Genomic DNA, 12,407 nt, shown 5'->3' on the forward strand with positions numbered 1-12,407 from the left:
ACTGACCAAAAACAAAGAACCCAGGTAGAGGACGACAAGGCAGAGCGTTGACCATAGGAACATGAGAAGCAATGCAGGGGCCCACCGTTGTAACTGGTACATTCCCTGTCAGTAACTCCTATGCCTACGTACTTTTCGATAGTGGTACCGAGAAAAGCTTTGTTAGTCATAAGTTCAAACAACTACTAAATCAGAACCCACAAACACTTAAGGAAATCTATATAGTAGAGATGGCTAACGGGCGAACCAAAAACACTTAGGAAATTTACCTAAACTGCACCCTAACACTAAACAACCATGTCTTCCAAATCAATATCATGCCTATGACTATTGTGAGATTTGACGTAATAGTCGGTATGGATTGGTTAACCACTCAGCGTGTCGACATCATGTGTCACGAGAAAGTCGTCCGACTCAACCTACCAATCAACATAATCCTCGTGGTATACGGTGATAAACAAAGCAAAGGCCTCTGAATCATCTCGTGAGGCACATAAATACTTGCACAAGAAGTATTGTGCATTTCTAGCATGCAATGTGGACCAGAAGAAAGAGGTGAAGGAAATCATGGACATACCAGAAGTCCGTGATTTTCCTTATGTGTTTCTAGAAGACCTCTCGTGGTTACCAACTATACGACAAGTCGAGTTCAGAATTGACTAAATCCCATAAGCATCCCCCGTAGCAAAGTCTCCATATAGATTGGCCCCGATGGAAATGCATGAATTGTCTAGTCAACTACACGAATTATTAGATAAGGGATTCATTAGACCAAGCTTCTCACCCTGGGGAGCACCAATCTTATTCGTGAAGAAGAAAGATAGATCCTTTTGAATGTGTATTTACTATGGGGAACTGAACAAGCTAACTGCCAAGAATCGATACCCGCTTCTGAGGATCGATGATCTGTTTGACCAATTACAAGGATCCGATTACTTCTCAAAGATCGAATTGCGATCAAGGTACCACCAACTTAGAGTTCAGGAAGAAAATGTCCTGAAATGGCGTTCAGAACACGATATGGCCATTACAAGTTTGTAGTAATGCCATTCGGATTAACCAATGCTCTAACAATATTCATGGACCTCATGAATCGCATATGCAGACCATACCTAGACAAATTCGTGATTGTATTCATTGATGATATATTGATATACTCATGAAGTAAGGAGGAGCATAGGAAAAACTTGCGATCAATACTAGAATTACTACGAAAAGAGAAACTTTACGCAAAGTCTCAAAGTGCGAGTTCTGGTTACGGAAGGTAAACTTCCTAGGACATGTAGTTTGCAAAGAAGGAATACATGTGGACCCATCCAAGATAAAGGAAGTAGAGAACTGCATGACACCAAGGACGCCTACAGAGATATGCCAGTTCTTGGGTCTTCCGGGTTACTATCGGAGATTCATCAAGAAATTCTCCAAGACAGCTAAACCCCTCACAACATTAACCTATAAAGGGATGAGTTTTGACTAGAGAGACAAATAAGAGGATGCCTTTCAGACATTGAAGCAAGCATTGTGTAGCGCACCAATCTTATACCTTCCGGAAGGCACGGAGGACATCATCGTGTATTGCAACACCTCGAATCAAGGGTTGGGATGCGTACTCATGCAACGAGGAAAGGTCGTCGCTTATGCTTCTATTCGACTCAAAACACACAAAGTCAACTACACTACCCACACTCTTGAGCTTGGAGTCGTAGTCTTCACCCTAAAGATTTGGAGACACTACCTATACGTCACTAAGTGTATAGTATTTACCGACCACAAGAGCCTTCAACACATCCTCAACCAGAAAGAGCTTAACATGAGGTAGCGAAGATGGGTCGAATTGTTAAATGATTACGAATATGATATCTGTTACCATCCGGGCAAGGAGAACGTAGTGGCAGATGCCTTAAGCCGGGAAGAATACTCAGGACGTTGAGTAAAACTGTTAACGATGACCATACACTCAACCTACCCGCACAAATCAAGAAAGCTCAGCTTAAGGCTGTGAAAATAGAAAATGCCCAAAAGGAAGTACTGCGGGGAATGGACAAGAAATTTGAGCTCAGAGATGAAGGAATTCAGTATTTCATGAATCGAATTTGGACACCAAAGTTCGGTGATCTTAGGGATATGATCATGAACGAGGCACACAAGACAAAATATTCCATTCACCCTGCAGTAGACAAGATGTACCAGGACCTGAAAAGGTTGTATTGGTGGTCAAACATGAAAGTAGAGATTGCCACTTACGTAGGTAAGTGCCTAACATGTGCTAAGGTCAAAGTAGAATACCAGAAGCCCTCTGGGCTGATTACAACAACAAGGAATACCTGAATGGAAGTGAGAGCGGATTACTATGGACTTCATAACAAAGTTTCCCAAGACTACGGGTAGAGACGATACCATTTGGGTGATCGTACACAGACTACCAAATCCGTGCACTTTCTACCAATCAAAGAGATAAATAAGATGGAAAAGCTGACAAGAACATATCCCAAACACATCATGAGGCTGCATGGTGTGCCATTGTCCATAATATCAAATAGGGACAACCGATTCACTTCACGTTCTTGGCAATCATTGCAGAAATCCTTGGGGATCCGACTCGATATGAATACAACCTACCACCCACAAACAGATGGTCAGAGTGAGATAACCATTCAAACATTGGAGGATATGCTTCGTGCCTGTGTGATGGACTTTGGCAAAGCATGGGATGCTCACCTACCATTGATTGAGTTCTCTTATAACAATAGCTACCACGCCAGCATCAAAGTCGGTCCGTTTGAGGCATTATACGGATGTTAGTGTAGATCACCATTATGTTGAGTTGAAGTTGGAGACACCCAACTGGCTAAGGGTCAAGAGACCAATAGCACCCTCACCGACACAGAGATCATGTGGGAAACAACAGAGAATATTGTTTAGATACGATAATGACCTAAAGCATCCTAACATCGACAAAATAGCAACACAGACAGGACGTGCAAGCCTTTGGAGTTTCAAGTTGGCGACCGAGTACTGTTAAAAGTATCACCATGGAAAGGGATGATATGCTTTGTCAAACGAGGTAAACTCAATCCACGACATATATGACCTTTTGAAATCCTTCCAATGATAGGTCCTATAGCCTACAATCTCCGACTTCCACAAGAACTTAGCAATATACATCCCACCTTTCATTTGTCAAACCTCTAGAGATACTTTTCCGAAGAAACCCTCGTCATTCCATTATACGAGATCGAGGTTAATGAAAGTTTGAATTTCATCGAATAACCGGTCGAAATCATGGATAGGGAGCTCAAACAAACGAAACAAAGTCGCATTCCAATAGTGAAGGTCCGCTGGAACGCTAAGCGGGGACCTGGGTACTCTTGGGAGCGTGAGGATCAAATGAAAGACAAGTATCTCCAACTTTTTCCAAATCCCTAGGAACCCGATATCTAAGACTAATTTTGGAACAAAATTCATTTGAACGGGGGGATGATGTGACATCCGTCAAATACTAGTCAATAAAAGTCAACAAGGGTCAACAAAAGTCAATTGTGTTTATATTAGGTCAAAAAGGCAAAATGCGATTTTCGTAACATCCCTAATGTATTATTTAATATTATAATGCTACGCACATTATTTTGAATTTTTTATTGAATAAACGCTTTTATTGCGATCGATAAACTACGGTAATGTAGTAATTCGATAAAACACACAAATATTACCGGGAATTTGGGAATGTTCATAACACGGGGTTTACATGTTCACAAATCCATAAACACGATACAAACATCATATGGCCTAGTATTTAGTTGATACTCCGGTGGTTATTCCAGAAAAATATCATACATCAAGAAAACGGAAGTTATCACGTTTAACACTCAGATTTTGTACAACGAATTTGAGAAAAACAATTTAATCATAAGATTTAATATTATTGTTAACAATATTAAATAAAAATATTTTTATTAGTTATTAAACCTTACAAATTTCCCAAATCCCACCACACTTTTATAAAAATGCCAAACTTTTATAAAAAAAGGCTAGAATTTTATAAAAACCATATAAGACAAATTATGTCTCTCCTTTTCCAACATATATCCCCATATCCAACACCATCATACCATTTTATGTTTTATAATCAAAAGAAAACATACTTTATATATAATAACATAAAGTAAGCTCTACTTTGGTATCTTATATTCAAATGACCATAACCCTAAATAAACAAATAAATAGAACTCTCCATGCTACTTCCACATGCAAGCGACCCCATTCCTCCTCCCTCCTTTAAAAATTTCGGCCTAAAGGCCCTCCTCCCCACCCTTTCTCCATCTACAAACTTCTTACACTTTCTCTAGTGATTCCAAGAGTTCCAAGTTGTTTCCAAGTGTTTTTGCAAGCCTTTTGGTAAGTGTTTCTTCCAAAATTTTGAGTTCTATCACCCATCCATCATCATCTTTTGGTTATTTTACTCATAATATTGAATCAAAAACCTTAGGCAAGAATATTGAAGTTCAAAGAGGTGTTGTCTTCCAAAGCTCGAATTCTACTTCATCTTTCTCACCATTTCTTTCCATCCTCTAGGGAAAGCACAAAAGGTGAGTTCATACCCCATTTTCTACTAGTTTTCACTCGTTTTACTCTTTCGGGGGAGGTTACATGTCATGCAAACAAAATAAATTTTGGACAATAACCTTACACAAAGGTCCTAGATCTAATATATGTTGGACAAAACCTTTAACCTTTGGGTAATACTATTACGTGCATGTTTATGTTCTTTTATGAAGATATATACATATATTCATGTTTTCAAAGAAAGAACACAAATCTTATTCTTTCATATGCATAAGTTTCTCATATCGGATCTATTGTATGATGGATAATACCGTTATCCATTGGATAATATTATTACATATTGGATAAACACAAACTAACATTTTTACCAAAAGTCTAGTTTTGAAAGATTAAAACTTTGTGTTTACACATTGGATAAAACCATTAACCCTTGGATAAAACCATTACCCCTTGGATAATACTATTGACCATTTGGTAATAGTATTATACAATATATTAATACGATGGAAAGTGATATTTACACATACAAGGGTTTTCATTACACCAAAACGTAAATTGTTGATACAATTATGTGAGACAAAGTCTTCACCGTACCTACCAGAGTACACACTAAAGTCCTAAATTATAACCAGAATCTCAGTAAGAGAGCGTGGTACTTGTGTATAGATCTGTATGGGATTGACAATCTCACACCTAAGATGCTAGCTACAGCTAGACCGGCAGGTCTGGGGTGACAAATGGCTGACATCCCGACGCCTGAAGAACGTCACAGCAGGCCAACTTCTGTTTTAGCATGGTTGTTATAACTCACATGGGAAATAAATGATACATTTAGTTTACGTGTAACATGCGTTCAAATGATTTTATATAAGAATAAAACTATGTAATACTACTTTAAGTATAGAAATATTTCTATATTTTTGGTCTTAGGGTTTTTAAGACTACAAATCATTTTAAAGGAAATATTGGATTTTCTGGGAACAAAAACTACATTTTTAAGTATGGTTATTTACTTATACACTACATTTATAAGTAAGGTTATTTACTTATACACTACATTTATAAGTATGGTTATTTACTTATACACTATATTTATAGGTATGGTTATTTACTTATACACTACATTTATAAATATGGTTATTTACTTATGCACTACATTTATAAGTTGTTGGATTAGTGTCTAAGTCCATAACTATATTTGGTATGTAGTTCACCCGGTTGTGCATGGTCCTTTTGGGTTGCCTTCACCAAAGCAACTTGACTGGAGGAATAATATAAAAAGAGGTGATTATGGTTTATTAATATTATAAGACTAATATATTAAAATAGAAATCATATTTGTTTAAGTAACATTGGTTAATAATTAATTAAGAATTAGTTTTGTGATCAAAAGAAGTTAATTGAACTTAAGGGGCAGAACTGTAATTATGTGATAGTAACAAAGTTGGGCAAGGAAACCCTAATAGATAGGGTGGACGAATTCTAGGGATAAAGCCTTAAGAATTTGTCCATGATAGGGATTCTAGAATCATCCTTGGGCTACTTGGTGGCTAAGTAATCAGATAAGGATAACCATTGAAACCCTAATTCCTACACATATATAAAGGACCCCTAGGCATGGGAATTTTGGCTAACTTGAACCCTAGAAGTCCTAGATCCAAAATTCTCCTCTCCCCCTCTCTCTCTTGTTTCATCCAATTGCTATTGGTGTTTGTGATTAGTTATAGGAACAACACTTGAGGTGCTAAAGTTCTCAAGACTTCAAGATCTTCAATCAACAACTAGGTAAACATCTAGATTTGATTTGTTATGTCAATTTCGATTATATACACTAGATCTAGGGTTAAAAAGTCTTGGATGAATTGCATGTACAATAGAAAAACCTAGCTCCAAGCATTATGGTTTGCATGAGCATATAGGATGTTCTTACATCAGTGATATCAGAGCTTTGTTTGGTTTCTTTTTTTGTATTGATGCCTTCCTTGTTCACCCTCTATTGAAAATCGAGTTTTTTTGTTCTCTGCCTGACGAACTCGACGAGTCCCAATGTGGGCTTGACGAGTAGGACGAACTCGACGAGTCCATAAGGGGACTCGGCGAGTCGGAGCGTAAGACAAAGGGATTTTCGGGATTTCTTGCTGTTTTGCTTAAGGATAATTGCCAAAATTGTTTTGACTAATAAAATCCGAATTTTATTACTTTTTATGATTATCCTTACCAAATCAAAAGATAATTACCAATTGTTTGAATAATAAATTCCTTATTTGATAATATTTGATTATTTGAATTAATTGTTGAATTATCTTGTAAATAAAATTGATTAGATCAAATATAGATAATCATTAAATTATTTTTTTAGTTTAAATTATTTGCTATTTGATCCTTTGTGTTTTGAAAAGTTCAAAACTTGTCCTCAAGTTTTGAAAATTTTATTTTATGATTAAAAGTTTAATTTGAACTATTTAAATTTCAAACCGTAGAATTTTACAAGTTTAAAATTCACCATATACTATTATAATATTACAAGATTAATATATATATATATATATATATATATATATATATATATATATATATAACTTAAATGTTAGTCTTACCCTTAGTAGGCCTCATTCACGAAGCCGATCAGGGTATAAGGTTATGGCCTATAAAATGTTCGTTTAATGGGTGTCCACCCTAACCCACCGCTTCCTTGATTGATAGAGAGTCGTTAGCCGAACGGGTAGGATAGGGCAACCCTTTCCTCGTTAATAAGTATAATGGATTATAAAAGTAACTAAATGTTTTTCCAAAATTCCCAATCTTAGTTACTTTAGGCAAAAGTTAAATTGATGCAATTCCATGAAATTACACTTTGTACCCTTGCTAAGACATTAGTGGAGTGTGTGTGGTTAACCGGCACACTAATTGGGTTCTAAGCAAAGGTGAAAAAGGGTGACTCATTGTTTGTCATAGTTCGATGGAGTGTTTGTGCTTAACTGGCACATCAAATTGGTGACTGTAACAATGAGGGCACCATGTATATTTGCATGGTTATTCACACCCGCTTTGTGATCCTCGGCATCCCAGTCACAAACTAGAGGGGCATATCGAGATTTAAACATGCCATTGAAAAGTTCAATGAATCTCAAAAGATTTAGGAGTTTTCAATACATTTAAAACTTAATCTCTTTTTCGTTTTTCATGGTGGAGAATTAGTGAATTGTCATTCACTTACCTTCAAATTATTTACTTGTTAGATTACGGAATCCCTTTTCTAATTTGTAAATAATGTTGTTGGATCCTAACCCTAATTTCTCATTTGGGTGTTTAATTGGGGATTTATTTCTAATCAAACTTTGTTCTTATTCCGTTTAGATGTCGAACATCAACAATGCTTCCGGCTCATTTTCACTCATGAACTTGTGTGGGAGAGTGATCTTTCACGGGTGCAATTTCAATAATTAGATCCGCAACATACGAGTGGTCACTCTTTATGAAGACAAAGAGTATGTTTAAGATGAAAAGTTGAAGGAGATCAACCTAAACACTGCCACTGCTGAAGAGATTGCCGCCTTTGAGGCCCATGAGCGTGATGCCACAAAAGTCCATTGCATCATGCTAGCGACTATTACTACAGAACTCCAAAAGTCCTATGAGGACATGTATCCCTATGAAATGCATCAAGACTTGTTGGACCGGTACCACCAAAGCGCGAGGCAAGAAAGGTATGAGATCATCACTTCGATGATCACTGCCAAAATGGGTAATGGAGAGTCCCTTATCGCTCATCTGCAAAAGATGCAGAGATCTGTTGATTGCCTGCTGAAGTTAAATGTTAACTTCGATGAAGAGCTGGCAATCGACATTATCCTTCACTCCTTGCCTCCCTGCTACAACCAATTCTGCATGACCTACCACATGAATAAGGAAGAGGTCACATTTAGCAAGCTTGAAGGCTTGTTAAGGACTACTGAGAGCAATCTCAAGGATAAGTCTGTTGCATTGACTCCTACTCCCGCTGTTGCCCTGTCTTGGCAATATGGCAAGGGAAGGGTAAGAAGAGGAACGTTCCCTCAAAGAGCCACCACAAGGGAAAGTACTAAGATGGTACCTCTTCTAGTGGAACCAAAGTTGGTTCTGCTAAAGCAAACTCAAACCCAAAGGAGGCAGAGTGCCATCAATGCCACACGATAGGGCATTGGAAAAAAAGCTGCCTAAAATATCTGCAAGCTATCAAGGATGGGAAGATCAAGTCGTCCTTCGCAGGTATTTACACTATTAAATCTAATGATTCGTCACATGCTATTTCTTGGGTTCTTGATACCGGATGTGGTTTTCACATATGTTTTGATTTGCAGGGACTAAGAAGAAATGGGTATGTGGAGTGTGGAAGGATAAACCTAATCATGGGACACAGAAGATCGTCGCCTTTCCCGAAGATTGGAGTATATTCTTTAGTGCTTACCAATGGATTAGGTTTAGATTTAAATAATTGTTGCTATTCGCCAGATATGGCAAGAAACATCATTTCATTTCATGGTTTATATAGACAAGGATTTAGATATTCATTTGATAGTGAAAAGGGTTCTATTGATGCTTATCTTAATAGTGTTTTATATTTTGAAGCATTGCCTTGTAATGGAATATATGAGACTGTGATGGTTGTAGATAACGTAGGAAATGATGTGTTGTGTGTTGATTCTTCCAACAGTATGGATAAGGCCTTCTTGTTACATTGTCGTCTTGGACATGTCAACAAGAAACACATAGCCCAACTCAAAAAGGATGGAGTGTTGGAGTCATTCGACCTTAGGGATGATGACGTGTGCGAGTCTTGTTTACTTGGAAAGATGGCCAAGTCACCCTTCACTAGCACTTGTGAAAGCCGAAAGAAGTGAGGGTTTATTGGATCTCATACAAACCGATGTGTGTGGGCCATTTAGATCCACCACAAAGGATGCAAACCGCTTCTATGTGACTTTCACCGATGATTATAGCAGATATGGGTATATCTACTTAATCAAGCACAAGTCAGAAACCTTTGAAAAGTTCAAAGAGTTTAAACAAGAAGTAGAGAATCGGTTGGGCAGGAAAATCAAGATGCTTTGATCCGATCGAGGAGGAGAGTACCTAAGTCTTGAATTCCACGACTACCTTAAGAAATGCAGAATCGTTTCGTAATTGACGCCACCTAGGACACCGCAGTTGAATGGTGTAGTTGAAAAGCGTAATCGAACTCCATGATGAGTAGTGCTTCACTACCTATCTCATTCTGGGGGTATGCCTTAGAGACTGCAACTCATATCCTTAACTTAGTCCCAACAAAAAGGTTGCCAAAACACCTCACGGGATGTGGATAGGGAAATCTCCCTCGTTGGCACATATCAAGGTTTGGGGTTGCGAGGCTTTCGTAAGACGAGAGACTCACGATAAGCTCGAACCTCATAGTGAGCGATGTATTTTCATCGGCTACCCGTAGAAGTCCTTTGGATATCTCTTCTATAAACCGAATGACAATGTTGTCTTCGTTGCGAGGCGAGGGGTTTTCCGAGAACGAGAACTCATAAGCCAAGGGGACAGTGGGAGGCAAATCGACCTTGAAGAAATTTAAGAGTCAAGCGATGAAGGAACCTCTAACGCTGACACTCAACCCGAAGAGGAAACTCTGGTTGAACCGATTGACGAGTCCTTACCTCTAAGACTTTCCGAGAGAGTTAGGTTTCAACCCCAACTATATGGTTTTCATATTACTATGGAAGGGGATACGTATATTAGTGATATTACACTAATAAAATTTGGTGAACCTAACAACTATAAGGAAGCCATGGGAGGCCCGGATTCTGCAAATTAGAAAGAGGTGATGAACAGCGAGATTCAGTCCATGTATGACAACCAAGTTAGGTATTTGGTTGACTATGTACCAAGTCGTAAGACGGTCGGGTGCAAGTGGATCTTCAAGAAGAAGACCGACATGGATGGGAATGTGCACACCTATAAGGCGTGATTAGTTGCGAAGGGTTTCACACAAACTCCCAGAGTTGACTATGATGAAACTTTCTCACCAGTTGCGAAGATAAAGTCTATTAGGGTGTTGCCGACCATTACCGCATTTCATGATTATGAAATATGGCAAATGGATGTCAAAACCGTTTTCCTTAATGGGAAGTTGGTTGAGGATGTTTACATGACTCAACCAGAGGGTTTTGTCAATGTGAAGCATCCCAATAGAGTGTGTAAGCTTAAGAAGTCCATTTATGGACTTAAGCAAGTGTCTCGCAGATGGAATCTTTGTTTTGATGAGAAAGTCAAAGAGTTTGGTTTTCTGCTAAGCGAAGATGAATCATGTGTATATGTCAAAGTCATTGGGAGTATAGTAAGCTTCCTCGTATTATATGTCGATGACATACTACTCATACGAAATGACATCCCGACGCTGCAGGAAGTAAAGTCCTGGCTTGGGAAATGCTTCGCTATGAGACCTCAAAGAGGCTGCCTATATTCTGGGAATAAGGATAGTGAGAAACAGAAGTAAGAAACTAATAGGACTTAGTCATAATACTTACTTAGACAACGTACTAAAACATTTTAGTATGGAGAATTCAAAGCAGGGGGATTTACCAATCCAAAGTAATGCCAAGTTGAGTAAGACTCATAGTTCGAGTACCGAAGTCGAGATAGCATAAATGAGCCGAGTACCTTACGCTTCCGCAGATGGCTTGATCATGTACGCTATGACTTATACTCTCCCTGATGTGGCCTTCGCTTCGAGAATGGTAAGCAGATATCAAGGGAACCCTAGCAAAGCGCATTGGACCGCAATCAAGAATATTCTTAAGTACCTTCAGAGGACCAAGGAATGGTTTCTAGTCCTCGGTGGGAGTGATGACTTAAATGTGCGAGGGTACAGTAACGCCAGTCTTCAGACCGACAGGGACAACTACCGTTCGCAGTCAGGCTGGGTAAACGGAGGAGTAGTGACTTGGAAAAGTTCCAAGTAGGAGACCGTAGCTAATTCAACGTGCGAATCAGAGTACATTGCAGCGAGCGAAGCGTCAAAGGAGGCAATATGGTTGAAGAACTTCATTGGAGACCTTGGAGTTGTGTCGGCCATACAAGAGCCTATGAAAATTTTCTGTGATAATGAAGGAGCGGTTGCCTTGACCAAGGAACCGAGGGATCATAGCAGATCATGACATATCGACAAAAAAATATCACATTATTCGACATCGGGTGGAAGAAGGACTTCTCGTAGTGAAGAGGGTGTCGTCAGAGGACAACCCAAAAGATCTGCTTATGAAGGGACTGAGCAGGGTTAAGCACTTGCAGCATGCTAGGAGCATCGGGCTGAAGGACAATATTAGTTTAGATTAGATAGTTTAGAAACGTGTAATAGATAAATTGTATTTAACGTTAGATGATTAAATAAAAGAGTATTATTTATTAGTAATGTTACTGTCTTATGATATTTGTTTACTTATTGTTTCATTTTGCATGTTTTGACTTCCTGAATAATAAGATTATTCGAACAGTCGTCGTTCATATGTTGGAAGTAGGTATGAATGAAGACTGTCATGAATTGATGTGTAGATTGTCTAAAGAGTATTAGACATAGCAAAATTTTGATATAACGTTCATGAGTGCTTATGAAATTGATTTGAGCATGTAAACCCATGCTTGCTGGAATCACTTCATGGAATTTATCATGAGTGATCGCAAGACGATAATATCATATGGTCTTAAAACCTAGATATATGGTTTATTGTTTGCTAATTGGTTGTGCATTGATAATGCGTAAATGCATCAGTAACTTAATGTTACAAAACGCATTGTTGTGTATGATTTTATTAGTCGATAGTAAATGC

The sequence above is a fragment of the Lactuca serriola genome, chromosome 1, assembly GCF_051521515.1.
Source record: "Lactuca serriola cultivar US96UC23 chromosome 1, Lser_US96UC23_V15, whole genome shotgun sequence".
In the NCBI taxonomy this organism is placed as follows: Eukaryota; Viridiplantae; Streptophyta; class Magnoliopsida; order Asterales; family Asteraceae; genus Lactuca; species Lactuca serriola.